The 27,455-nt window shown below is 49.3% G+C and overlaps 1 long non-coding RNA gene across 1 annotated transcript in view; it reads right to left on the bottom strand.

The window, feature by feature from the left end:
* Nucleotides 1-1,059: 1,059 nt before the first annotated feature.
* The window catches only part of LOC119374728 (uncharacterized), a 46,692-nt gene continuing 20,296 nt past the window's right edge, over nt 1,060-27,455 (bottom strand). The window contains exon 2 of the long non-coding RNA XR_007414447.1: nt 1,060-1,299. This is a non-coding gene — a long non-coding RNA (uncharacterized LOC119374728). The remainder of the gene's footprint in view (nt 1,300-27,455) is intronic.

The following is a 27,455-nucleotide window of genomic DNA, read 5'->3' as shown; positions in this document are numbered from 1 at the left end:
GCTCGCCATTGGTACGCTAATTGCCGGATGCTTCGTCGCAGAATCGTTTAACGCGGCGCGCTTCGCACCGAGGGGGTCACAGGTTCGAATCCCTGGTCGCGCACACGGAAAATATTTCTTCTTGATGATTTTTTGTGGCTTATATATATATATATATATATATATATATATATATATATATATATATATATATATATATATATATATATATATATATATATATATATATATATATATATATATATATATATATATATATATATATATATATATATATATATATATATATATATATATATATATACATATATATATATATATACGGGACATGACGGCAATGGCGACGCCGACGGCAAAAGCCCGAAGAGAGTGTCCATATAATTGCTACCGCAATATAAAGAAACACCTCGTGTAATTATAGGTCCAACATCTTTCGTGGCGAAGATGCTCGTGAATCGTTTGCCGATTCACGAGCTGCCACAAAGACGGCGGCGCTTGTAGGGTCAACAATTTTTTTAAATTGCAGTAGGATGAAGCATGGTTAGGTGCACGTTAAAGATCACCAAGTGATCGAAATTTCCGGAGACCTTCACTACGGCGTGCCTCATAGTCACTTCGTGGTTTTGGCACGTAAAATGTTATATATTATTATTAAGCGTAGCAGAAAGCTATAAAACAGCAACTTAGCGTGCTGCGCCATATTTGCGGTTTTCTAGCGCAATGTGAAGTATGAACGCTCCTTAAACAAGAAAACGAATGATCGATTTGTCATTGTATTGCATGGTATTTCCGTTCTCATCGGGGTCTCAAGACACGTTCTGGCCGGCTGTTAGTCTCTTTAGGAATTCTGGCGAAAAGCGCAGGGGAAAGGTTCTGGCATAGACTTGCGGTTGCTAAGACTGCCGTTGCCATTATGCTGTTGCAATGTGCCTAAACTTATTACCTTTTGACGAATAAACCATATAGTTAAATAAATGTTCAGCTACTCTGTGTTACGGTACTTCGCTTTCGCCCCGCCAATGACATGTGGTCTTGCTGCTCACAGAATCACAGAAGGTCTTGCACGTCAAGTTTTTTTCCCACTTTATTTCATACAAATTATTACAGGACCGCCAGAAGAAGTGGCTCATATTTCTCGTGCATTCCTATATTCTCCTTGATCCATGGTACGTAAACGTCTACACGTGTAAACACTTTTGTTGCTGAGGTGGAGGTGCAATCTGCAGAATAAGACAGGATGCCGACTTGTAGACTTCTGCCATCCGTGCCTCTAGTGAACACGGGTCCGGCGGAGTCATCCTGTAAGTAGCGCGAACATAGAGGCTGGTTACATAAGTTCGTGGTTACTGCAGCCATGCAATTGCATTGGATGAAACACTTCTGCATTGAACACACCAAAAAGGTCATATTGTCACGTGGTCGTGACGTTGATGAAAGCAGCAGTCGGCGCGTTCAAGACAAACTTGTTTATTTGAGCGAAGTTGTGCCCGGGAAACGAAAAGTCAAACTACAAGCAATATACGCTGAAAACGCATCGAGGCTAACAGAGCATTGGTTGTCGATAATCTAATCTGTGGTAAGGCGCGTCGGCATTTATACATGTGGCATCGAACATTCGAGCCTTATCGCTAGTGGCCGCGTTAGTTCCAGAATAAACTCAGCTGTTCGCGTTTGCGCGCGCAAGCCTATCACCGTAAAATCCCGAGCAAGCCCCCCCCCCCCACCCCCTACGGTGAAAGATAATCCGACAAGATTTGTAGTGGAGGGGGTGCGGGGGGATCACGGATCAAAATTGCTCGGTTACGGATCAAAGGCCGTTGTCTTTTACAGCGACGATGTTTAGCAAATTGTTCCTTGTATCTCGTGTCACAATACTATCATCATCATAAATGGGTACGTGCCACAGAAATTGCGTAAATCCCACTACTCCCCACTGGTCCCCAAAAAAAGAAGGCAACAGTTAGCTCGACACTAGGAAACGAGTATGTGCTGCAGAAATTTGTGGCGCCTATCAGGACACTATCATAATCATAAACGGGTATGTGCCACAAAAATGAGGTGAGTCCCGCTACTCAGCACTGGTCCAATAAAAAGGAAGAAGGCAACAGTTAGCCCAACACTAGGGAACGAAAAGGCAACGGCGGCTGCGAGAAGACCCCCATATAGTGGAAGGCCTAAGCCAACGACGACCTGCCCGTAGATCTGTGAGAGGTGCGAACACTGGGTTTCAGCGCGGGTTTCTGTCTCTGGAGTTTGGACATCTGTGTCGTGTCTGTGACTGTCTGTGTAGTTTAACTTGAACCTCGCTGCGCTGAGAACCAACGTAGAAACAACCTAGCATCACCTAGCTAAAGCCCAGCAACTACCTAGAAGCAACCTAGAAGCAACCTAGAAACAACCAGATTAGTCTTCCAAATCGTCCAGTTTCGCTGTGTCAAGCCTTGCGCGGCTTGGTGCAAGCCTCGCTTTTTTTTTAATAAAGCTATGCACCGTGTTTCACTTACGATCTGTTTGTACGGTCCGAATCCCGTTTGTCTGGAGCGGCCAGTCGGCCGCTTGAGCCGCTGTTTTCTTCGATAATATACAGAGACCGACGCCGAATTGATGCCAAACGTTGTCTTGTCGCATGCTAGGTATATTTCAACCATGAACGAAAGCTTGTACTTAATGGTAAGCAGCCGCTGCGGATAGCGAGAGCGTCCACAGCCACGCGCTCGAATGCGCTGGATAATTGTGATTGCGACTATACACGATGCTTCCAAAACGCATGTAGCAACGTTTGGGACCGTTAAAGAAAGTAGAGGTGGTCAAAGAGGCAGTTTTCGCAATCTCCATGGTTTCACTTGTTTTCTTTTGTTTCACTTGTTTTCTTTTCGCTTGTTTAGTTTATGACATTGCTTTTGTGTGTTGCTTTTAGGGGCGAAGCTCCTTATGCCGTGGGTCTGTCCATCCTCCGTTTCTTTGTAGCGTTGTAGTAGCACCTCTAGCTCGTGAGAAGGGCGTTCTGGTATGCAGTAGAAGAAGAAGACGACGTTGACGAGTGAGACTCTCGTGCGTGTTCGCCTGTGTGGCATTCTTTCTTCTTTACTGCGCGCGTTCTGGTATGCAGTAGAAGAAGACGACGTTGACGAGAGGCACTCTCGTGCGTGTTCGCCTGTGTGGCATTCTTTCTTCTTTACTGCGCGCGTTCTGGTATGCAGTAGAAAAAGAAGACGACGTTGACGAGTGACACTCTCGTGCGTGTTCGCCTGTGTGGCATTCTTTCTTCTTTACTGCGCGCGTTCTGGTATGCAGTAGAAAAAGAAGACGACGTTGACGAGTGACACTCTCGTGCGTGTTCGCCTGTGTGACGTTCTTTCGTCTTTACTACGTCTCGTGTTTTCAACGACACCCGAAGACAACATTTCAGAAGTAACGCGCCATGAGGCTCCCTCTTGGCACGCTTTCTCTTTAGCTCGGAGTCGCCAGATGGAAGACAAGGCTGCGGAACGGAGGGCACGGAAGGCGGCGGCAGCGCGCGCTCGCAGACAGAATCCTGAGGTGAGAGCCCGCGAGGCCGAAGCTGCACGTCAACGCCGCGAAGCAGATTCCGCCATTCGAGCCCACAAAGCCGAAGCTGCTCGTAAAGCTGCACGGCTGCGGCGAGAAGACCCCGCCGTTCGAGCCCGCGAGGCCGAAGCTGCTCGACAAGCTGCAGGGCTGCGACGAGAAGACCTCGCCGTTCGAGTCCGCGAGGCCGAAGCTGATCCACAAGCTGCACGGCTGCGGCGCGAAGACCCCGCCGTTCGAGCCCGCGAGGCCGAAGCTGCTCGACAAGCTGCACGGCTGCGGCGCGAAGACCCCGCCGTTCGAGCCCACGAGGCCGAAGCTGCTCGACAAGCTGCACGGCTGCGGCGCGAATCGGATCTTAAAAATGTGAAGGACCGTGAAGCGGCGAGAAAGCGCGTGTACCGGTAGGGAGAGCCCGAGGCTGTGCGAGCACGTGAAGTGGCTGCAAAACGCATCAGGCGGGCTCTGCCCGATGGCGCCGACGCGCGCTTCCAGCGGGACTTCCTTGATAACAGTTTCGGCCATAGTTGCGGTGTGTGCAAGAGATTGTGGTTCTCAAACAATCTAGTCACAATATCTTCCATCAAGAAGGACCACGCTCGCGCCAATGCCATCGCCGTGCTGCAGCGCGAGTTCGCTTTGCCCCACTCATCATCATTCACCACGTGGATATGCTGTGATTTTTTTTTCTCGAAGTTTCTCTTATACAGTGCATTACTGTGGCATTCGATGGATAGAAGCATGATTTTCGAAAGAGACCTTTTCTTACATCTCTTTCTCTCCCTAAAAAGCCAATGCATATCATGAATGTTGACGGCGGGGCAACATCCGGCTCCTTCAGATCTTGATGCAAAAGCACGCGCTGAAAGCCCCCAGTCCCCATTCCACCAATTCATCTCTCTCCCGGTTTGACACGGCAAACGTAGAGGATGGACGTTAAAAAGGCCGCCCGTGGCCCGACGCCGGAAGGTGCAATACTAGGCAAGCGGGGTCACTACATTGTCCATTTAGGGGGAGGTCGGGGTGTGGAGACCGTATTAAAGAATTGAATTGAACTGGAATTTTATTTGACAGTCGTTCTCTTGGATGAAGAGGCTAAAGGCAGATGCAACTACCTAACAAAGGCTATGCATTGCTGGCGGGTGGAAAACCACGTAAACATAGTGCAATAATACAGAAACAACAAAAGAAGGTCAAAATGTATGCAACAGGCAATGAAATATACAATTAGTAAGACAGTTACGCTTTATACATACTATAGTAACGCGTCACAAGGAAATATTTATACAAGCAATAATGCTAATCAATGTTACGAAAACAGTATGCAAGAAATAGGAAAAAAATATAAAAGCTAACACTAAACGATATCAAGACCGCAAGGAAAGCTGCCTGCCGTATAAGAAATGTGAAGAGCTAAGCAAAAAGTAATATTTAACCTTTTTCCTGAGGCTGTATGCCGAACTGCAATCTTGATTCATATTAGCGATTTCACGATTATTATCAGTCGTCAAAATGTGGCATGGCTTCCTGAACTAACCCGTTAAGCAAAGTCGTTCTTACTGACCCTCTTGACATGTTGTTGTTTTTTTCTTTTTCTTCTTTTTATTTCTTTCTTTGTTCTCTTTCTTCTACCTTGTTACGTTCCTCTTTCCCTTCCTTTCCCGTTCCCCTTTCCCTTCCCCTCTTCCCATAGTATACGATGACACAAACACGAAGACGGGTTCCCGCCAAAAGGTCCACAAAATAAACAGTTGTTTTATGATGGCGCATATACGTTTATGCACACACACACACACACACACACACACACACACACACACACACACACACACACACACACGTGTGTGTGTGTGTGTGTGTGTGTGTGTGTGTGTGTGTGTGTGTGTGTGTGTGTGTGTGTGTGAGCGAAGAGGTTTATTGGCGGTGCGTTCTTGTGGCAGCGCTCGGAACAAACAGACCGAGTCGGGGCAGAGCACCGTCCAGAAAGATGCCAGCGACCAGCAGCGCGAGGCGAGCGTTCGCGATACTGCTGACCGGCGACGCGTCTTCTTCTTCACAATTCGCCCCCGCCGAAAAAGAGCTATCCTGGCGACCTAGGAGTCTGGAGGCAGAGGGCTGTGGTACGGCTAGGTGCACCATGTTGAAGGATGGATCGGCGTAGGACGAAAGACGCTACGTCCCGCGCTGTGGCACTTGGCAGAGCAGCAGTTTCGGCGTAGCGTGTCAAATGGTCCACAGCGACTATGATCCACCGATTGCCATCCGGTGTCATTGGAAGTGGGCCGTAGAGATCTATGCTGACGCGGTCGAAGGGGTTGGCAGGGCACGGAAGTGGCTGCAAGGCTCCAGATGCGCGTGAAGGCGGTGATTTGCGACGCTGACAGTCAGGGCAGCACTGAACAAATTTTCTTACCAAGTTGTACATGCCGCGCCAGTAGTAGCTATGGCGAATACGTTCATAGGTTTTGAAAACTACGGCATGGCCACATTGTGCATCGTCGTGGAAGGCAGCACATATTTGTGATCTTAAGCTGCGGGGAATGACCAAGAGCCATTTACGGCCTGCGGGAGCGTAGTTCCGTCGGTGTAGCAGCCGATCACGAATGGCGAAATGGGCAGCTTCGCGTCGGAGAGATCGGGATGCCGGAGTGGTCGATGCTCCAGAAAGATAGCCGAAAAGAGAAGCGATCCATGGGTCACGGCGTTGTTCACTAGCAATGCAGTCAATGTCGAGAGCTGTGACTGAGTGTGCGCAGTTCGTTGCGCAGGCCGAGTCTGGAGGTAGAGGCGAACGGGACAAGGCGTCCGCGTCAGAGTGCTTGCGCCCGCTGCGATAGATGACGCGAATATCATACTCATGAATTCGGAGCGCCCAACTGGCTAGTCGGCCAGACGGATCTTTCAACGTGGTGAGCCAACAAAGGGCATGGCGATCCGTTACCAGGTCGAACGGGCGACCGTACAAATACGGGCGGAACTTGGTAAGCGCCCATACAAGAGCTAAGCACTCCTTTTCAGTGACGCTGTAATTGGTCTCTGCTTTTGTCAGCGTGCGACTCGCATAGGCGACGACGTATTCGGAGTAGCCGGGCTTACGTTGGACGAGGACAGCGCCAAGACCGACCCCACTAGCGTCTGTATGCACTTCACTTACAGCTGTTGGGACGAAATGGCGAAGGATGGGAGAAGTGAGCAGACGACGGAGCGTAGCAAACGCGACGCCGCACTCAGGAGACCAGGAGGAGAGGTCTGTGTCACCGCGTAGGAGCTGGGTCAACGGCGACATGATGGACGCGAAATTTTAGACGAAGCGCCGGAAGTAGGAGCATAGTCCGACAAAACTTCGAAGCTCTTTGATGGTAACAGGCTTCGGAAACTCGGCGACGGCACGAAGTTTCGCAGGGTCGGGTAGAACACCGTGCTTAGATAGTATGTGGCCTAAGATGGTCAGCTCCCGCGCAGCTTTGGTGCAGTTGAATTTATGAACGCGGCGGGGCTTTCTGTTGACAATTTTTTAGAAATGCTTAGATTTTATCTATCTTGTACACTGGTAACCTTCGCCAATGACACCTTTGTACAAAAAGATGGGGTGTGCATTGGATCATGTATAGCACCGATTTTAAGCGACATTTTCTTAACATACGTTGATAAGCGCATTGCCTCAGCTGTTGACGCTGCAAGTGTTGCAAAGATTTTTAGGTACGTGGATGATTACCTTGTGTTGTTAAGAAACACGCCTCAAGAGGGAGCGGGGGCTGCAGAGCAAGTCCTGCAATTGTTTGATAGATGCGGTGAGGGTCTCAGGTTCACGTCAGAGAAGCCTAATGAGGGATGTTTGCAATTTCTAGATCTGCGAATTAGCTTTAGTGACCACATTTGCTGGGAATACCGACCTCGTTCCAAAAAATCGATCCTGGGATATAATTCGGCCCATTCAAAGACTGTAAAGCGAGGCATAGAAAAAAACTGCTTGCGAGCGGCGCTTGCTAAGTCGTGCGAGCACCTTGTAGGAGACAGCGTGAAAGGCCAAGTTGAACGCCTCAAGTTGGCCGGCTTTCCGGAACCGCTGATTACGTCCGTGCTGGAGAGTCTGGTAAAGGAGGTGAAGGCTGGCGGCCTAGCCGCTAGACAAAACGGGAATGAATCACGGGAACGTCCTGTGCCTATCCCTTACGTACACCAGCTCTCGCACCGATTGAAGAAGGTGGCAAAAAAATGCGGCGTTCACGTCGTGTTTACCGCGCCGAATAAGCTTGTACGTATGTGTGCGGCGGTGAACGGGCTAGGCCAAGACAAGGCTTGTAAAGTGAGTCACGCCACTCGTTTTGTTCCATGCAGAACTGCAGTGGTGTACAAGATCCCGCTGTCCTGTGGCCGGTGTTATGTAGGCCAAACCGGCCGTTGCATTAACGTAAGGCTGCGGGAGCACCGAGCGGCAGTGAAGGCGTTGGCCGGTGGTGGACACCTTGCCGACCATTGTAGGAGATGTTCATGCTCTCCATACTATGAAAAAACGGCTGTGCTGCGCAGCTTCGCAACGCAGGGGGAGAGGGAGATTTTTGAAGCTTTGGTCATTAAAAAAGAAGCTGATGCTTGTGTCAGCAGTCCCTCTTTGGCTCTCTCTGACAAGGAACTTGGCTATCTGGAAAGAAACTGATAACTCTTCTGTGTTGATAAATTTTTTCGGTATTAACACGACCTTTGCGCGCATGCGCTCGCCAAGTTGTCTATATACACCTGAATGTTATGTGTGATAAAGTTTAGTTGAAGTCTAGCGTTGTCCTGTATTCCTTCTTCTCGTCCTCGTCTTTTTCGCTAGTAAACATGGCCTTTGTCTCGGCGTAGCGGGTGAGGGAGTCAGTTGCTACAACGATCCACTTGTTGCCGGAAGTCGACGTCGGGAACGGCCCCAGTAGGTCCATCCCGATTTGCTGGAACGGCCGGTGAGGTGGTTCGATTGGCTGCAGAAGTCCCGCGGGCCTAGTCGGCGGTGTCCTCCGTCGCTGGCAATCTCGCCAAGCCTTAACGTAGTGGGCGACGTCGGCAGCAAGGCGTGGCCAGTAGTATTTTTCCTGTATTCTGGCGAGCGTGAGGGAAACACCGAGGTGCCCAGCCGTCGGGTCGTCGTGTAGGGCCTGGAGGACCTCTGGTCGCAATGATGAGGGCACGACAAGAAGGTAGTCGGTTCGAAATGGCGAAAAGTTCTTGATGAGAACGCCGTTCCGTAAGAAAAACGACGGCAGTGCTCGCTTGAATACCTTCGGAACAACGGCGGTCTTGCACTCGAGGTACTCCATAAGGCCCCCCAGTTCTGCGTCGGCTCGCTGCCTTTCGGCGAAGTCGTCGGCACTTATAGTTCCGAGGAAGCAGTCGTCGTCGTCCTCTTGCGGTGGCGCGTCGACGGAGGCTCGGGACAGGCAGTCGGCGTCAGAGTGTTTTTGTCCGGACTTGTACACGACGGTAATGTCGAATTCTTGAAGCCTCAGACTCCATCGTGCGAGACGACCTGAAGGGTCCTTCAAGTTAGCTAGCCAACATTAGGCGTGATGGTCACTGACAACTTTGAAGGGCCTGCCATAGAGATAGGGGCGAAACTTTGAAGTAGCCGAGATGATGGCAAGGCATTCCTTTTCTGTTGTGGAATAGTTGGCTTCTGCCTTGGATAGTGACCGGCTAGCATAACTGATAACACTTTCAAGCCCGTCAGTCTTTTGCACAAGGACGGCACCGAGTCCTACGCTGCTTGCGTCGGTGTGTATTTCCGTATCGGCGCAATCGTCGAAATGCACAAGTATGGGTGGCGTCTGCTGGCGTCGTTTAAGTTCTTGAAAGGCTTGCACTTGCGCCGTTTCCCACATGAATTCCACGTTAGTCTTCGTGATAAGCGTCAGTGGTTCGGCGATCCGTGAAAAGTTTTGACGAAGCGTCTGTAACAGGCGCATAAGCCGAGAAATCGGCGCACGGCCTTCTTGTCGGTGGGTGGCGCGATGTCGGCGATGGCAGCTGTTTTCCGCGGGTCTGGGCGCACTCCAGACTTGCTGATCACATGACCCAGAAACAGGAGCTCGTCATATGCGAATCGGCACTTTTCTGGCCTCAGGGTCAGTCCAGAGGTCTTGATTGCTTGAAGTACTGCCTCAAGCCGCCGGAGATGCTCGTCGAAGGTCGAGGAAAACGAAACGACGTCGTCCAAATACACAAGGCACGTCTGCCACTTCAATCCGGCCAGTACGGTGTCTATGACGCGCTGGAACGTCGCAGGTGCCGAGCAAAGACCGAAAGGCATGACCTTGAACTCAAAGAGGCCGTCGGGTGTTATAAAAGCGGTCTTTTCTCGGTCTCTTTCGTCTACTTCGATCTGCCAATAGGCGGTCTTGAGGTCCATCGAGGAAAAGTACGTCGCGTTGTGAAGTCGACCCAGGGTGTCGTCTATCCGTGGGAGGGGGTACACGTCCTTCTTCGTGATTTTATTCAGGCGCCCATAATCAACGGAGAAGCGCAGTGTCCCGTCCTTCTTCTTCACTTACATAAACGGGTGACGCCCACGGACTCTGTGAAGGCTGAATGATGTCGTCGCGTAGCATTTCGTCGACTTGTTTCTTTATGGCCTCACGATCTCGAGTCGAAACTCTGTAGGGGCTCTGTCGGAGTGGTCGACAATTTTCTTTTGTGATAATGCGGTGCTTAGCAAGGGGCGTTTGTCGGACCCGCGATGACGACGAGAAACAGCCCTTGTATTGCAGGAGCAGGGTTTTGAGCTGGTCTTGCTTGACCTTCGGAAGGCTCGGGTTGACGTCAAAATCCGGTTGGGGACCTCTATTCGTCTAAGCAGGTTCGGCAGCATCGAAGAGGGCGAAAGCATCGCTGGCGGCTACACATTAGTCGATGTAGGCAACGGTCGTACCCATGTTGAGGTGCCTATATTCGTGGATGAAGTTTGTCAGCAGTACCTTTCCTTTACCGTCATGCAGCTCGGCAATACCTCTTGCGACACAAATTTGACGGTACAGGAGTAGTTGCTGATCGCCGTCGATTACGCCTTCGAGGTTCGTAGGTTTTTCGGTGCCGACGGAAATAATGACACTGGAACGCGGCGGAACGGTCACTTGCTCTTCTATCACATTCAGTGCATGGTTCCCTGGCGTCGCGTGGGGCGGGAACGCTTTGTCTGAGGTTAGTGTTATCGACTCAGACCTCAGGTCGATAACGGCGCCGTGGTCACTTAGGAAGTCCATTCCGAGTATCGCATCCCCGGAGCAGTTTTGTAGCATTACAAAGCTCGCAGGATAAGTCCGGTTATTGATGGTGACTCGCCGTGCAGACACCAGTCGGCGTTATCAGGTGGCCTCCAGCTGTCCGGATTTCGGGTCCACTCCAAGCGGTCTTTACTTTCTGCGGCTTGGTTGCGAATGACCCACTGACGACGGTATAGTCGGCTCCGGTGTCGACGAGAGCTGTGATACTGTGACCGTCGATAAGAACATCCAGGTCGCTAGTTCGTCGTCTTGCGTTGCGGTGAGGTCGTGGCGTCGGATCATGGCTTCGTAGATTTGTCCCGCTGTTTCGACGTTGCGTCATCAGGTTTTAGGGGCGAAGCTCCTTATAGCGGCAGCCGTTCGTCCCCTAGTAGTGTGTAACCGGTCTTAAAAACGGAGGGGGCGTGCACACATGAAGGCTCCCTAAAGACAATGCGCTGCGACAGTACGTGATATGATCGCCCTCTCCACTCCTACGCTTCCCCCTCTTTCTCCTCTCCTATGGTCCCCCCCTTCCTATCTTGCCTCGCGGCGCAGCGGCGCCGACGCAGGCAGCGTCGCGAGGCAGCGTCGCGGCAGCGTCTTGATTGAAAAAACCGACCGGTCGCGCTGCACAACCGTTCACTGACCACCCCGTATATATAGGCACTGGATTTTAACCTCCAAGGTAGTGCGTGTGTGCGATTTCTCCTGTGCGTAATTAAACAATGAAAATTAACAGCACACATGTAAAATTAAAGTGAGCTGCAAGTCGTCATAACTCTTATCGAACCTTTAGTATAAACGCGCACGATCTCACGTCGGTGATGATGTACTGGGCAGAATTCGCGTAAGATTCACGGTTTACCGATGAACCTCCGCAGCTTCGCCACTCATCATCATTCACTCCTTGGATATGCTGTGATTTTTATTGCGATAGCAATTATATGGACAGTCTCGGCTGAATTTTGCCGTCGCCGTCGCCGCCGTCATGCACAGTATATGTATAAGTATGTATATATATATAAAAGCCCCAAAGAAAAATAATTCAGAAAAATGCTTCCGAAGCGCGGAATCGAACCAGGGACCTCTTGCTCCGCAGCGAGTGGCGCTAGCCACTACGCCACGAAACGCAGATCCTCCACGTAGCTGACGGCGAGCGTTATATACACACCATTTAGCGCTGGACGCACTCAGAGACGGCGGGCATTTATAAACGTTTCTTCATTACCAGCGAGATGGCGCGAGGAGCGCGTCGGCGAGCTCGCTCGCTTCTTCTTATGTTTGCGCAGGGAGAGCCTTGCCCTTCCGCTGTCTGCTCGCGCGGTTTTCTCGTGCTGAGGGGAAGAGGGATGTTTCACGCTTTCACCGTGATGTCCGCGCTCATGTTACGGATCGTACGAAAGTCACTCGAGCTCAAGGGACGCCGCAAAACGAACAAACAGAAGATGAGCGCGAACTATCAAGTGTCACACCTCGACACTTGAAGCACGCTAGTTTCCTTCGCTGCTTCAGCCGCCTTTGCAACCGGAGCGCTGTTCAAACTGATAGTATCCACTGGCGAGCCTCACTTCGTATAGCATTAGTTTCTTGCTATCGCATTCATTGCTTCGCCCTTGCGGCGAAACTGTGACTTTTTTTCTTCGGGCCGCGAAGTTTCGTCTTCAGGACGTCGTTCGGCGTGCGGCGGGCGCTCGGAACTTCGTCGCGGCGTCGTCGTCGACGGCGGAGGATCTTCAGCATTTCGTCGTTCAGCAACCGCACCTCCATCGGTTGCTGCCTTTAGTTTTCCGGATACGGGCTAGGCGACCGGCCCCGGTTTGGGCCAGTGTACTGCCGGCGGTGCGGTGACATGTAGCGGCCGGGCGACGGCGAGCGGGAAGGTCGTCGTTCTTGCCACTGTGTTCCGGTGAGGTAGTCGTCGATGTCGCGAGGCCGTTGGCCTGGCTGCGCTCGCGGCGCGTTGACGGCGAATCCGCGTAGCCCCATCTGTCGGTACTGGCAGCGGCGGTAGGTGTGGCCGGCTTCCCCGCAGTGGTAGCAGAGCGGGCGGCTGTCTGGGGCGCGCCAAACGTCGGTCTTCCTTAGCGCGTAGCCCGGGGCATAGCGCTTGGTGACAGGAGGACGGTAGGGTGTCGGTGGTGGTGGCGGCGGCGGCGTCTGGCGGCCGAACTGTGGCGATGCGGTGTCTTGACGTGGGCGCGGAGGGGGAACGTAGCGTCGGGCTGCTGCAGCGTAGCTCATGGCTTGCGGCTGAGGTGGCGCTGGCTGAGGAACACCCAGTGATTGCCGAATTTCTGATCGAACGAGCTCTGAGATCGAGTTGCGCAGTTCCTCCCGAACGATCGCTCGGATCGTTTCGCGCAGGTCGTCGGAGGCGAGGGCATGAATAGCTGGGCTGTCTTCAATCGAACGGCGATTGTACTGGCGGGTTCGCATTTCCAGCGTTTTCTCAATCGTCGTCGCTTCTGAGACGAATTCTTCGACTGTTGAAGGTGGCCTCCGCATCAGACCAGCGAAGAGCTCTTGCTTTACCCCGCGCATGAGGAAGCGGACTTCCTTGTCCTCGGGCATGGCAGTGTCAGCGTGGCGAAACAGCCGGGTCATTTCCTCTGCGAAGATGGCCAGGCTTTCATTCGGAAGTTGGACCCGTGTCTCCAGCAAGGCTGCGGCCCTTTCCTTTCGGACGACGCTTGCGAACGTCTCCAGGAAAACGGTGCGAAAGACGTCCCACGTTCGAAGCGTGGACTCCCGATTCTCGAACCAGGTCCTAGCTGCGCCTTCAAGGTAAAAGTAGACGTGGCGCAGCTTGTCCTCGGAGTCCCAGTTGAAGGTTGAGACCCTTTCGAACGTCTCCAGCCAGGTTTCGGGGTCGTCGCTTGGTGATCCATGGAAGGTCGGCGGCTCTCTGGGAGGCTGCATCAAGGCAGCTGCAAGGGACGCTACGGCTGTCATCGTGCCCGTTGTATTCGTCGCCGTGGTTCTTGGCTTGTCCTGTAGAAGACCGTATTCGGGTTGCAAGCCTTGTAGCCTGCGGCTAGCTAGCTGTTGCACGAGGTCTTCGACGTCTTCTTCACGCTGTGGGCTTGGCTCCCGGCTCTTCGTAGGTGTCCGGAACATCAAGGAAGCAGCACCTCCACCAGATGTCACGTGGTCGGGACGTCGATGAAGTCAGCAGCAGGCGTGTTCAAGATGAAACTGTTTATTTGGCCGAACTTGTGGCCGAGAAACGGAAAGTTAATTCACAGCAGTACGCACGGTATGCACTGATAGCGGCGAACAGAGCGTCGACCGTCGATCAACCGACAAGCGGTCAAGTGCGTCGGCTTTTATACAGGCGCCATCGAACTTTCCAGCGATATCGCTGGTGGCGGCGTTATCTCTCGATAAAGCTGGCACATTCGCGTGCGGCGCGAAATCTTAACAAAACGATCTACTACAATCGAGAAGCTTCTCGAACACTGCTTTGCGGACAGCCTCGAGCGTTGATAACCGTCCGTGCTGGTGAAACCCAAAAAAACATCAAGATAAAACAAGAAGTGGGCGTGGCAATATCGTCGAGGTAGCATAAACACATAGACCACTTGAGGCCACGCAATGAGTCCATGAGTCGTTCAATCGTGGCAGGTGCGTTGCAAAGGCCAAAGGGCATCACGTTAAATTCGTACAGCCCATCAGGTGTAATAAATGCAGTTTTCTCGCGATCGGCTTCAGCCATCGGAACCTGCCAGTAGCCAGAAAATAAGTCTAAGGACGAGAAGAATTCTGCTACTTGAAGGCTGTCAAGGGCGTCGTCGATGCGCGGCAAAGGATAGACGTCTTTCCGCGTCACCTTATTTAAGCGACGGTAGTCGACGCAAAAGCGAATGGACCCGTCCTTCTTGCGAACTAACACGACAGGAGATGCCCAAGGACTGTGGGATGGTTGAATAACGCCACGGCGTAGCATATCTTCGACCTGCTCGTTGATGACGCGACGCTGTGCAGCAGAGACGTGGTACGGTCTTTGACGCAACGGCTGGTGCGAACCGGTGTCAATGTAGTGGTGGACTTCCGACGTACGGCCCAACTGCGGCTGAGAAACATCGAACCAAGTCGTGAAGTGTTGGAGAAGTCGAAGAAGCGCGGGGCGTTCTTTGGCAGTCAGGGCATCAGCGATTGAACTCGTGAATATTTCACTCGACGAGACCTCCTGCGTTGAAAGGGCAAGAAGGTCGCTCGAGTTAGTATGACACGATTCGTCTGGCACGTTCAGAAAGAACGAAGAGTCATGCTCTTCCACGCGACCGAGGCATTCGCCGACAAGCAACGTAACCGGTGCGGAGAGGGGATTGTAGACAAAAATATTGCTGTGGCCGGCAGCGAAGTCAAGAGCAGCAAAAGGCAGTGGGACGGCTCTGCGACTCACGAAGGTGTCGGAAGGTGTGAACAAGACCGTAGCATCGTTGAGGCCACCGCAAAAGACAGGGACAACGGCAAGAGAGGCAGGCGGAATGTCGGTGTCCTCGCGCACGACGAGTTTAGGCAGCTGAACAAGAGCGTCGTGGAATGGCTCTGCACACAGCGGCGAAAATTGAACTTCAGCGCGTGCGCAGTCGATGACGGCATTGTGACGTGATAGAAAATCCCACCCGAGGATGACGTCGTGCGAGCAGGCAGAAAGAACAATAAACTCCACGACGTAGATAGTGCCTTGTATGAATACGCGGGCAGTACAGGCTGCGAGAGGTGTAATGTGCTGTGCGCTGGCCGTGCGTAGCGACAGTCCAGAGAGCGGCGTGGTCACTTTGCGTAGTGAACAGCAGAGCTTGGCGGCTATAACAGAAACGGCTGCGCCGGTGTCTAAAGGGCAAATGAAGGAACACCATCGACAGATACGGCGACTACGTTAGCAGGGGAAGTGCGAGGACTTGGGCAGTTCGAAGATGGCGCAGTTCTTACCTCTTGAACTGCGGCGTTAATTTTCCTGGTTCCAGGGTCCGGGTCGGCGACGCATTGGGGAGAGCGATCGCCGTCGAGGAGATGGTGAGCGGCGCGACGGAAAGTCAGGGTGGTCAGTGTAAGCATCCGGTGGTGAGGGTCGGGTAGGAGATAGGTGCATGGGATGAGCGCCGTATTGGAACGGCCGGGTAGCGTCGCTGGATGTTTGAAAGCGACGGCGACACGCAACGTGCCCTGGAGTACCGCAGGCGCAGCAAATGGGGCGATTGTCAGGAGTCCTCCAAGAAGTGCTGACTCGCGGCTCGGCCCAAGATGTAGGAAGAGGTGCAGATCGGTGGGCATATTGCTGCATAGGTGGATAAGGCTGCTGGGGAGGCCTACGCACCGCCTGGGCATACGTCATAGGTGAGGCTACGGGCTGCATAACCGGCGCATATGTAAGAGGCGCGGCAACGGACTGCTGATGATGAGCGACGGGAACGGCTTGAGCGACCTCTTCGGCAACAACAGTGCGGAGCGTTGGCGGCAGACGAGAGGGCGGCTCCTGTGTGAAGGGGACCAAGGAAAGTTGACGAGCAACTTCTTAGCGCACGAAGTCCTTGATCTTCCGAAGCATCGGCGAGTGCTCGGGAACGGTACCAAGACTCGAGAGCGAGTCGGCTTGCGATGAAAATGGCCGAGTCAGGGCGCGCTGCTTCCTCAACTCGTCATAACTTTGACATAAGGTGACGACTTCCGAAACTGTGCGAGGATTCCTGGCCAGGAGCATCTGAAATGCGCCATCGTCGATCCCTTTGACGATGTGCTGAATCTTGTCAGACTCAGGCATGGCGGCGTTGACACTGTTACAAAGATCGATGATGTCTTCAATGTAACTTGTGAACGTTTCGGATGGCTTCTGTGCTCGTGTGCGCAAGCGTTGTTCGGCGCGAAATTTGCGGTCGGCCAAACACTTCAGCGAAGGACGTCTTGAATACTGAACATGTCGGGATGTCGCTTTTGTGGTTGTGATAGCACCTTTCGGCAACGTCAGTGAGATAAAACACGACGTGGGTCAACTTGTCGGCGTCATCCCACTTGTTGTTCGCGCTCACCAGTTCCTAGTTAGTGAACCAGTCTTCTACGTCGGTCTCATCGGCACCGCTGAAAACCTTGGGGTCCCTCAGCCGAGGACCTCCGGTGCCGTTGCCGGACTGGGCGGACGGGGCCGGTTGGTCGGCGTTGGTTGTCATGACGGGCGGAAGTGTTCTGCTTCGCAGCTCCAGGTTCAGTTGACGGGGACCCTCAGCACGCTCCACCAATTGAGAAGAGGTTTATTGGCGGTGCGTTCCTGTGGTGACGCTCGGAACAAACACAGCGAGTCCGGGCAAAGCACCGTCCAGAAAGATGCCAGCGACCAGCAGCGCGAGGCGAGCGTTGGCGATACTGCTGACCGGCGACGCGTCTTCTTCTTCACAATACATATACCCAATTCAAAGAACAGTGAGTGAGCAAGACGCATAGATACACCAAGACAGCGGTGACAAAGTTGCCACCATCAAGAGCGTCAAAAGTACGAAATTTTTTAACAGTGAAAAAAAAAACTATCATCACCATGAAGCGGCACGCACTCTCCTCATGAACTTGCACGCGCTCTCTACATTTTCTTTACAGTGAAGCTGCTTAGGCCATCGACAACTTGCGCTCCGTCGTGCAAAACTTCTCAGCTTGAGTGGTGAAGGGTTCCAGCAATTTCAAACACGAGCACAAGAAAGGAAACGCACAGGACAACGCTTAAGTCCAGCGCTGTCCTGTGCGTTTCCTTTCTTGTGCTCGTGTTTGAAATTGCTGGAACCCTTCACTACTCATCATGTACCAAGTGGCCCAGCAAACCACACTCCTCAGCTTGGTACGCGCCACAGGCATTGGGCAAGCCCCACTACCTCGAACAGCAGGTACGAGTGTCAAACGAAAACCAAAGCGTGAAAAAGAACTAGAAAGAAAGAGTGAGAAACAAAGAGAGAAATAAAGATAAACAAATAAAGAGAGAGAAAGGAACGGATAAAAAGAGAAAGAAGGGCAAGAATGCGAAACAAAGATAGAAATAGCGAGAAAGAGAAAGAAATTGATAGAGAAAGAAAGACATAGAAACAAAGCAATAAAAAGAAACGGATACAAAAAAGGGATACAAATTAACAAACAGAGAGAAAGAGAAAGGAAAAAAAGAACGAAAGAAAATGTCACAGTTTCACCACAAGGGCGAAGCAATCAATGCAATAGCAACCAATTACAATGTTGGTTCAAACGCAAGGAACAGCAAGCAGCTCGATACTTGCAGCGCGCCTCTCAAACGCAAAGCGCGCGAGAGGAACACCCACAACACGAGCGCGAACTAAAAACGGTCACAGCTCGACACTTGCAGCGCGCTGCTCAAACACAAGGATGGACGCTCGAAAAGAACGCACAGGTATGCATAGGGCGAGCGCGCACAGCTGACACAGTTGTTACTCCTTTGCGTTCGAGCAGCGCGCTACCACCCAACGCTCTTAGATATTTTAAATGCGAAGCATTTCTTAGCGAACTTCTGCGAGTTTGAGCGTATCTATCTATCTATCTAGCCGCCTAGGACTTTGTGCTCTCCTGGCCGTTTCGTTAATCGGATGTATTCGCAATGCCCATAGACTGTCGCGCCACCGAGCGGAATTCAGGAGCGTCCTCTCGAGGAGGGTTAGTAGACGACAAAATGGCGGCACTATGCAGTCGCTCCCTTGTTCGGCTGTGCTAGCCTCAGTGTTAACGCGTTGGCAAGAAAGGAACACTACGACTTTGCATGTTCCCTGCATCAGTGAACAAAACGGGCCCTCCGTGACACGAGAAATCTGATTCGTTCTTGCGAGACGCGAAGTTTTCGTGAAAATACGTGGCAACTCGCGCTTTCAATGCTGGCCCACAGTGTACACACACTATCAGCTTCGCGAGGCTTTCTGTAGCCACGTAGGTAAGTTAAATGTTATCGTCTGACATATTCAGTTGAAGCTCACCCTGTTTTACTTGCATAAATAATTGGTCAGTGTTTCTTGTATTGCATGAGTCCCATACCACTGTACGCGGGAGGGAAGTCGCGCGGGCTCGCGATGTGCTCATGTATAACTGAGCGATCTCAAGTTGGCGATACATTAAAATAGGGCCTCTATCTTTTGTCAGCAAAGCGCTGTTACGAATCGTGCGAGCGACGTTTCAATCATTCGAGGACGCGTCTGCTCGACGCCTTTCGTGGAGCGAACGCTTTCCACCCACGCCGTCCTTCGCCAGTGTGTTGGGTTTCATAGCCACCGCTGCGCCGCTTGTTTTTGTACGTTTATTGATAGGTGGCAGCACACTGCAAGCGATTTGCTTGACCGGTCTGGGAGCAAAACCAGGCCCGAGGCATGATGGCAGTTTGGCGTCCGGGCCATGGGGCGTCGCTACCGTCGAAACGATTGCAGCGAACCTGGCACGGGCGGGAAGTGAAGGCCTCAGTAAGCCTAATTAAAATAAAATAACGCAGCCACGGTAGTACACACTAGTAAATAAAAACGTACTTCTGCATTAAACTATAACCAGCCACGAGTATTACAAGGCAAAGTTTTAAAGAAGTTTTGTAAACATGACTGTGCGTGGCTCCGCTAGGTACCGCCGCCATCACGCCTGCGCAGCGCACAAGCAGACGACGCGCAAGCACGAGAGCGCATAGAAACGCAAACTTTACCACCGCAGCGAGGAGCAGCGATGTCGCACCTTTATTGCTCCGCGAAGTGGTGCGATTCCTCGGGGAATGAAGGCGAACACTTCTTCAGAATCCCTGCTGACCACAGGTATTTATACGTTCACTATTATATATTTCCCAAGATGTTCACAAAGTTTTGATTTGACTGTCGTTGACCGTTATGATTTGAAACTGCTGAATGAACAGCGAATTTTCTTGCTGCCATTCGTTGCTGTAGCTATCTGTTTGAGAAATGGTTACGATAATAAGTTAAAATTAGTGGGCGGGCTGCAGTTTGTGGCTCGACGCGGCGTCACCTCTCAAAAGCGGAGCTGTTCGCTAGTTATGGTTGCTCACGTTAGTATATATGTGCGTGCCTCAGTGCCTGAAGTTACCTCTACTATCTCATGAAAGCTAACCAATTCGGATTACCGTGTCATGCAACCGTGTCTTCAGAGTGTTTTGTTACGTGTTACTTTAACTTATGCGTGCAAGTAACATTAACGGAGTGGGATAGTTGTGCTCGCTGCAGCAGTTTTTTTAAGCGCTTTAATGCGTGCGTATACATCACGTCCGTGTAGTTTATGGGTGGTGCTCACAGCCGACGAAAGTATCGCTCGCAAAGTTATTGCGGAGGCCCCAGTAGCGAACTCGGGACACTGCCCTCAGATTAGAATGTGTGCTGCGGTGTTGCACAAGTGAAAACCACCGCGTTCCTCATCTGTGTGTCTGTTTACACACCGACCGCCTGCTCGGATTTTTGTCGCCGTAAATTGTCCTCATTCCTTCCCTTCGCCGTACCTTGCCGCGCTGCTCGACGGGGGACCTTGAACCAAGCGTGATACCCACCTGCCCCTTTTCGCTTATCTCTTCATTACTCCCTCGTGATGCTTCCAACGGGCGAAGGCATGGCCAAGCTCGGTTTTGGATGTTCATGAAACAGGCCGCGCTTATCGCGCGGGTCCACTTTTTTTTTCCTCTCTAATCTGGACCCACCCTCACCGCCGCCCTTTCACTTTTCTGTATTTTTTTTTCAATGCGCTGTTTGCGCTTAGCGTTTACACACCATAATTCCTTATAAGCTTACAATATCGTTTCGACTCGCAAAAGCAGTGAAAAAACAAGAACTCGATCGAGTTGTGTTTCTATATCAAGTTTCAATTCAGAGAATATTGTCGGGATATATGTAATTATCTGTAATTATAATTTAGTGGAAATTAAAAACAAGCACTTTTATTAAGCTTAGTGTCATGCCTTTAAAAGCTTGCAAGTGTATTTACTCTACCAGCTGTTTTTTCACCGTAGGGTGACTAAGTTCGAGTACTTTAATTGCAGACAACCAGTTTACTGCAAGCGAGTTGCCGTCCCTGCTGCTGAGACTGCCCCCCTAGTGTGGAAGGTAGGTGTACCGAACAAGGATCTGTTTCACCTTTCTGCTTGGAATGAAAGGGTACAGAATATATGGTTGGTGGTGCCACTGTAATACTGCACGAATAGCTTGCAAAAACTAAAAACAAACAGCGGTACTATTTTGTATTCTACACCTGCACACTCGAGCAGATTGTTCTCTGAAATTAGAACAGTAGGTAGAAATGCCACAGCTGTTTTTCAATTACCAGTGCTATGAGAACAATTGCTGTACGTAAACCTTAAATGCAGCAAATGTACTCTAGGGGGAAAAAAATGTTGTTAGCTTGCGCTCGTAGAGTAGCATTTTGCATGCTTTCCAGTAAGAATGTCTGAGTGCACCGTTTACATGGTATGGATGAACTGATAGCATGCTGCACAAACGCAAAATGAAGAAACAGGGAGATAGAGCAGCGAAAATGGCTTTTGGCATCTCACAGTATAAATAGTTTGTACTCTGACCTGTCTCCGTCCTTACTCCTCTAGTGTTTGTGGAGGTCGGTATGAGTTCACAACAAACCAACCTCCCTGCAAGAAAGCTTTGTTGCGTGGTATAGATATCTTTTCTTTTTCTACATCAATGCATAGACTCAGTGCTTTCTTTGTTGAGCTCATTCCATAGAGATGAAAACACTGAGTAGTTTTCCTCAGGCACATGTGAAAATTGCTCCATAAGTCTGTTGCTCAGTATTCACACGTGCAATGCAAAGTGAGGGTATTAAAATATCTGTTTGCCAGCCTTTTATAGCATATTTATTTATTTTTCAACAGCCGCTTCGCCAAGCACACCCACAAGAAGGCCCACACCACCGTCATAGGTTTCACCAAGTGATGGTAAGTGCAAAAAGTGAGAGAGGAAATTATTGCAAAGTACACATCCTGCATCTGCATAAGGAAGTATGGACCAGTAGTCTTGATGCTTTCCTAGTAGATATGGACACCTAAGCCTGTGTAATATTGTCACAACCTATAATGTTGACAAAACCGTACATATAGTTCAGGGCCTGCAACCGGTGATTTAGTTCACGCAATTATTTATATTTCAAATATAAGGTGGGTGCAGTTGGACCTACATGGTTCACACTGAAAATTGTGCTGTCCGATTTGTTGTGATGAGAGTAGCTCTGCGAGATAGGCCAGCATAATATGATGCACAATCAAGGTGTGCATTCATGTAAATGTCGCTTATGCAGCCCGGATAGGTATTTATGAGATGAATAATTCAAAATCCTCCACTTTGTAAATGTCATTGCCTCTGTTCAGCATTTCATGATATGTTCATTTTTGCAATGCTTTGTGATATTTCCTTAATCATGGACGATTCTTTGAAGATAAAATGCTTGGAATGTATAAATCAATTATGATTCCTGTCTCAGTCGCAGAATACACATTGCTTCCAATGAAAAAATGGCCTGGCAGCACATAGTGGTCCGTATATTAGTAGCCCTGTGATTGCGCCCTGATAGCTTAATCGTGATTTGTTTCTTTCTCTACAAGACTGATGGAAGCCTATACCTTCGCATTCTTCCATGTCTTTTTTTTTCAGCTGAGCCTGGTCCGAGCGGCCTCCAATTTTCCAAGGAGGGCAGCAACGCGGAGCAGATGCAAGAAACGCCAAAAAAGTGGGCGAAGAAAACGCAGTTCTGTGCACACCCTTCGCACCAAAAAGAAGCTGTTAACACTTCACTCACGAAGTGAAAGGTACCGCAAGGCAGTCGGTCAGACGAAAAAAAGGGACGAGGCGAGGCGAGTAACGCAGCAGGAGGTTTTAAACAAGCTTGAACCGGATTTGTCAGAGGACCTTTTTTGAACTGCTTAATGCACATATCAGGCTTGGTACATTCCTAAAATAAAAAAAAGCATTGGTCCAAATGGATGAAACAATTCGCTCTCAATTCACGCTTCCTCAGAGAAATGCTTCACTTGCCACATGTGCGGACACTCAGGTGCTGGCTGGCAGACATCCCAATGACACCTGGTATCATTCCAGATGCCATGGATGCAATAGAATCAATCATTAAAGCTTGGCCTCTGCAAGACAAAGCATGCTGTCTTTTATTCGATTAAATAGCCCTGAAAAGACATTTGATGTACGATCAATCAAAAGATATAGTGATTGGCTACACATATGATGGAAACACAAGGACTTCTCGTGTGGCAAATGCAGCCATTCTAATAACTGTGTCTGGCATATCGAGAATTTGGATACAGCCAGTAGCCTTTGCAGTGTCCCGCAATGCAACGTCAGCTCTTGCAATGCACAAGCTGCTATTAAATGTAATTATGCAGCTTGAAAAAAAAGGTCTTTTGGTAAAAGTGGTCATCTATGATCAAGGGTCAAACAATGTCAGCCTGTCAAGAATGCTGATCCATTCTCTTCATGAACCATATTTTACTGTCAACAACTGCAAACTATACTTCATGTTTGACATCCTACACCTGATAAAATGCACGCGGAATAATTTGAGAAAACACAAGCTCACGATTGGCTCCCAGGTTGTTGACTGGGCGTACATTGAAACCGTTTACAAAAATACTCGCAAATCACATCTCTAACACACCAACTGAACATCTAAAAAAGAAAGATTGCCAAGGAAGCTCAAAGAGCAACATATCGACAAGATGCCCTTTGCTGACATAAGAGTGAAGTATGCCACACAAGTATTCAGTGAATCTGTCTCTGTGGCACTCCTGACTCTCATTGCCATTCAAGAGCTTTCTCTTGATGCTAAATTTACAGCTCAGTTCACAAAAAGAATGGATAAGATTTTTGACAGCCAGAACAGTTCCACCCTAAAAAATCAGGACGATAAGTTGCGGTATGCAATGATTGATGGGTCGGAACACCGTGCTTCCCTTGAGTCATGCATCAGTTGGATTGCACAATGGCACTTTGGTAGTCCTCGGGACAAGCAGCCGCGCACTGTTAAAGGTTGGCAGATTACAATCAAAGCCTTGTTGTTGCTGTGGACTGATTTAAAAGAGGACTTTGATTTCACTCATCTTTTCACACGTTGATTGCAGCAAGATCCGCTAGAAAACTTTTTTGGAACCATTTGTCAAAAACATGGCTGCAATGAGACACCAAATGTGTACCAATTCGTGGCGGCTCTAAAACATATTTGGATTGGCAAGCTCTTCAAGCTTTCTCAAGGAAACTGTGAGGTGACAACAATTGCTTTCCTCAACAACTTGGAGAGTGCATCTGCATTGTTGTCACCTAGCAGCACAACAACCACAAGCCACAGCACGCAGCAGGCCTCTGATTCATCTGATCTGCAGGCATCTTCACAAGATGCCACCGACATGGTGTATGAAAATGTTGTGTACCGTGTCGCTGGTACTCTTGTGAACAGCTTTCTTGAACTGAGGACTAGTGAGTGCATATGTGAGAGAACACTCCTTGAAGTGGATGGTGGCTCTCTCAATGGATGACACCAATTCTTTGCACTACTCAATTAAAGTGGTGTACCCGAGAAACTCCTCGGTTCCATTGCAGTAACCTCTGAATCATGTCTGAATTACATAAAGGAATCAGATTCAGCCTTCAGACATGAAATCAACTATTGTGCACATTTTTCCAATGTGTGCAAAAATCTGGTGGAAAGGATGCCAATCCATCAAGCTATTTTCTGTTCAGTTGGCTGCACTGAGAAATTTCTTAAAATATTCTGCTGCACAAGGCTACATTGGCACATTACATTTGTAAACAAAAACACACAAGAAACAAAGTCAAGGCACAGTGCCTCTGCCAGCAAAAAGGTAAAGTAGCAGGCTAAATTTATCCTGTGCCTTTCTAGAACATGATTATGTAAATTGGATTTCTAGTGCAGCCTTCTGCACCCATTTCCTATCCATTTTTTAGATGTGTTGCACTATTTTTTATGTGTACGTATTTTTATGTATATATGTATATTTTATGTAGGTATATATTTATATATGTGTATTTATAATTCTGCCATGGTTGTAGGTAATGCATTGACTACTTTTGCTTCTGCTGCGTTACTTTTGTATTATACAAGTTTAACCGGTTAACTTTTTTTTTGAAGCCTTGTGTGCCCCTATCAGCATGAGTATTACAACCAGAGGTTCTGGATTGCTTTAGTATTGGGAAATGCCAACACTTCCCAAAATGCACTGGAAAACCCTGCTCGTTCTGCTTTCTTTCTGTTTGCTTGACATGGTTTGGAAGGCAATCAAACATCCAGCCTCCCAAAAAATGCCAGAATTTATATAATACTGTCGACTCGTTTTACACTGAAGCAGTCTTTACAAACAGTAACAGTGTGATTAATTCACAATGAACGTTGCAAAAATAGGTTGATTATTAAAAAATGTGGGGTTTTTATGTCCAAAAACCATGATACGAATATGAGGCATGCAGTAGTGGAGCACTTCAGATATTTTGAGCACCTGGGGTTTTTTTAACGTGCACCTAAATCTAAGCAGATGGGCCTCAAGCATATTGCATCCATTGATATGCAGCCGGGATTCAATCCCACTACGTTCGGGCCTGCAGTTGAGCACCGTAACCACTAGACCACTGCGACGGGCCACGAAGGTTTAAGCATGCGTGAATTCAGGTGCTCACCAAGTCCAAAAGATTTTCAGCACCCAGGGGCTCTGTCACTTTTCAATTACAAACCTCTGGTCATGACTGTTGTGCCACTGCAAAGAACTGATGGTGTCAGCTTTTCACAGGCATAAAAGATACATTGATGAAGTGCTCAGCTCTGTGAGGATTCCAGAGGGGTTTGTGCAGAAGCTGTGACTCGGTTGACATGCATGTTAGTTTAAAATAGAAGCATGCATCCATACTCACTGAAGCTATTCACAACGTACTGTTTGTGTAGAGCAATTGTATTTCTTGCTTAACTAAACTCTGCAAACTCCGACATTCCACTTCCTGAACCAACGAGTGACAAGCGATGCAGTTCTAGTTAGTGACACATTATGATGAAACTGTGCAGCGTTCTCCATCTGCAATTTAAGTTCTGCTCAGAAAATCTTCTGACATTGTGATGGATCCAACATGATACCTGGTAGAAAAATGATAGCAAAGCTGCGTTCAACTTTGCACTTTACTCTACTTATTTCTTTGATAAGATGCTTATCTTCGTGTATATTTCATGTCACCTTGAGTATTTCGCACCACTTCGAACTTAACTAATGACCTGTGATCATTCCTGTTGTTCACCAGTCACAACCACAATGTTTCCACAAATTTCAAAGGTCACCTCTGCAACTGAGTCTAGACCATTCTTCGTTGCGTTTTTCTCCCTTTATTACTTGAAAATTAAAACGTCGCGTGTCTTGTTCACATCACGTGAGCTTGCCTGCAACACATTTACCTGGAGGAAAACATGATCAGGGATAGCTGAGCCAAATGGTAGATTTGTCTCACTGCTTTTACAAAATAATATGCTGTAGCACTGCAGCATATTATGACATTGATCTACTTATGCTCCATGGGTTCGTCTACATGAGCCAAAGGCTATGACTGTTAGGTGCACTTTATGTGTACATATATGCAAAAGTATGTGTGTGTGTGTATGTGCAAAAGGCAATGACACAACGCAGGGCAATAAAAAAAGTACAGGAAAGGGTGTTTTTCCTGTACCCCTTGTTTTCTTCGGCTTGCGTAGCGTCATTATCTTTTGCACAGTATGAACCAACCATTCGAACAACTTGTTTTGTTATGATATATTTCAATGCGCGGCAATGTTTCGCTTCATGCTGTTAGTCATAATCTGTACAACTCGTATGTGTACACTTATTTACGCTGATGTAGCACTTCTTTATATGCTTACCCTGCTTATGTGATTGTATTATGCTGTATTATGCGTTTTCGTATCCTATTTATATTGTACGCTTGCTCGATGTACGCATTCCTGTATTCAGGTTTTACCACAGCAGTATTTCGAATCTTTTTCGTTTTCTTTTGTTATTATTACCGATATTATAGCCCAAATATTGCCTAAACGTGCAGCAATTTACGTTTCCTTCAATAAAATGTCATGTGAAGAAAGTTATATGCGCTTTTTGTTTCTCGAGCGAGCGCCGAAAGCGGCTGCTATGCAGCCGCGACGGCGCCGCTCGCCACCATTCGCCATGCTACCACAGAGGCTACAACGAAGCAGAAAAACAACTACACACATTACGTACGTACATCGGCAATAAAGAGAGAAGACAGTGCAGTAGCAATTATTGCGCAAACGCTCGAACCGACGTCGCGGCCGCGAAGCCGGCGGCACCACGAGCGAGGAAGCGACCGCAAACGGACGCGGCCATATTGGATTTTTTCCTTTCGGATTGGCTCGCCTCCAGCAGAAATCCAAAATCCAGTCAATTACCGCCCATCCCAGGAACCGCCACCGTCGCCGGAAGCGGAAAAACGTCCCCATTGGCCCTATGGGTATGTCACTCCACTGGCAAAACGTTCTCCGCGCACAGACGTCTGTCTAATTGTAAACGTGGTGACGCGGAGTGGTCGAAGTCGTTCGGCGGAGGAAAATCTTCAGATTGCTTTCAGCAGTAATGTTGAAAGAAACCATATTGACGACGAGGATTTTTCACTGGACGTAGAAGACTGTGAAAGC

This window comes from Rhipicephalus sanguineus, chromosome 11 (assembly GCF_013339695.2).
Source record: "Rhipicephalus sanguineus isolate Rsan-2018 chromosome 11, BIME_Rsan_1.4, whole genome shotgun sequence".
Lineage (NCBI taxonomy): Eukaryota > Metazoa > Arthropoda > Arachnida > Ixodida > Ixodidae > Rhipicephalus > Rhipicephalus sanguineus.
Note: the sequence above shows the minus strand (reverse complement) of the source record. Positions and strands in the feature narration are given on the sequence as shown.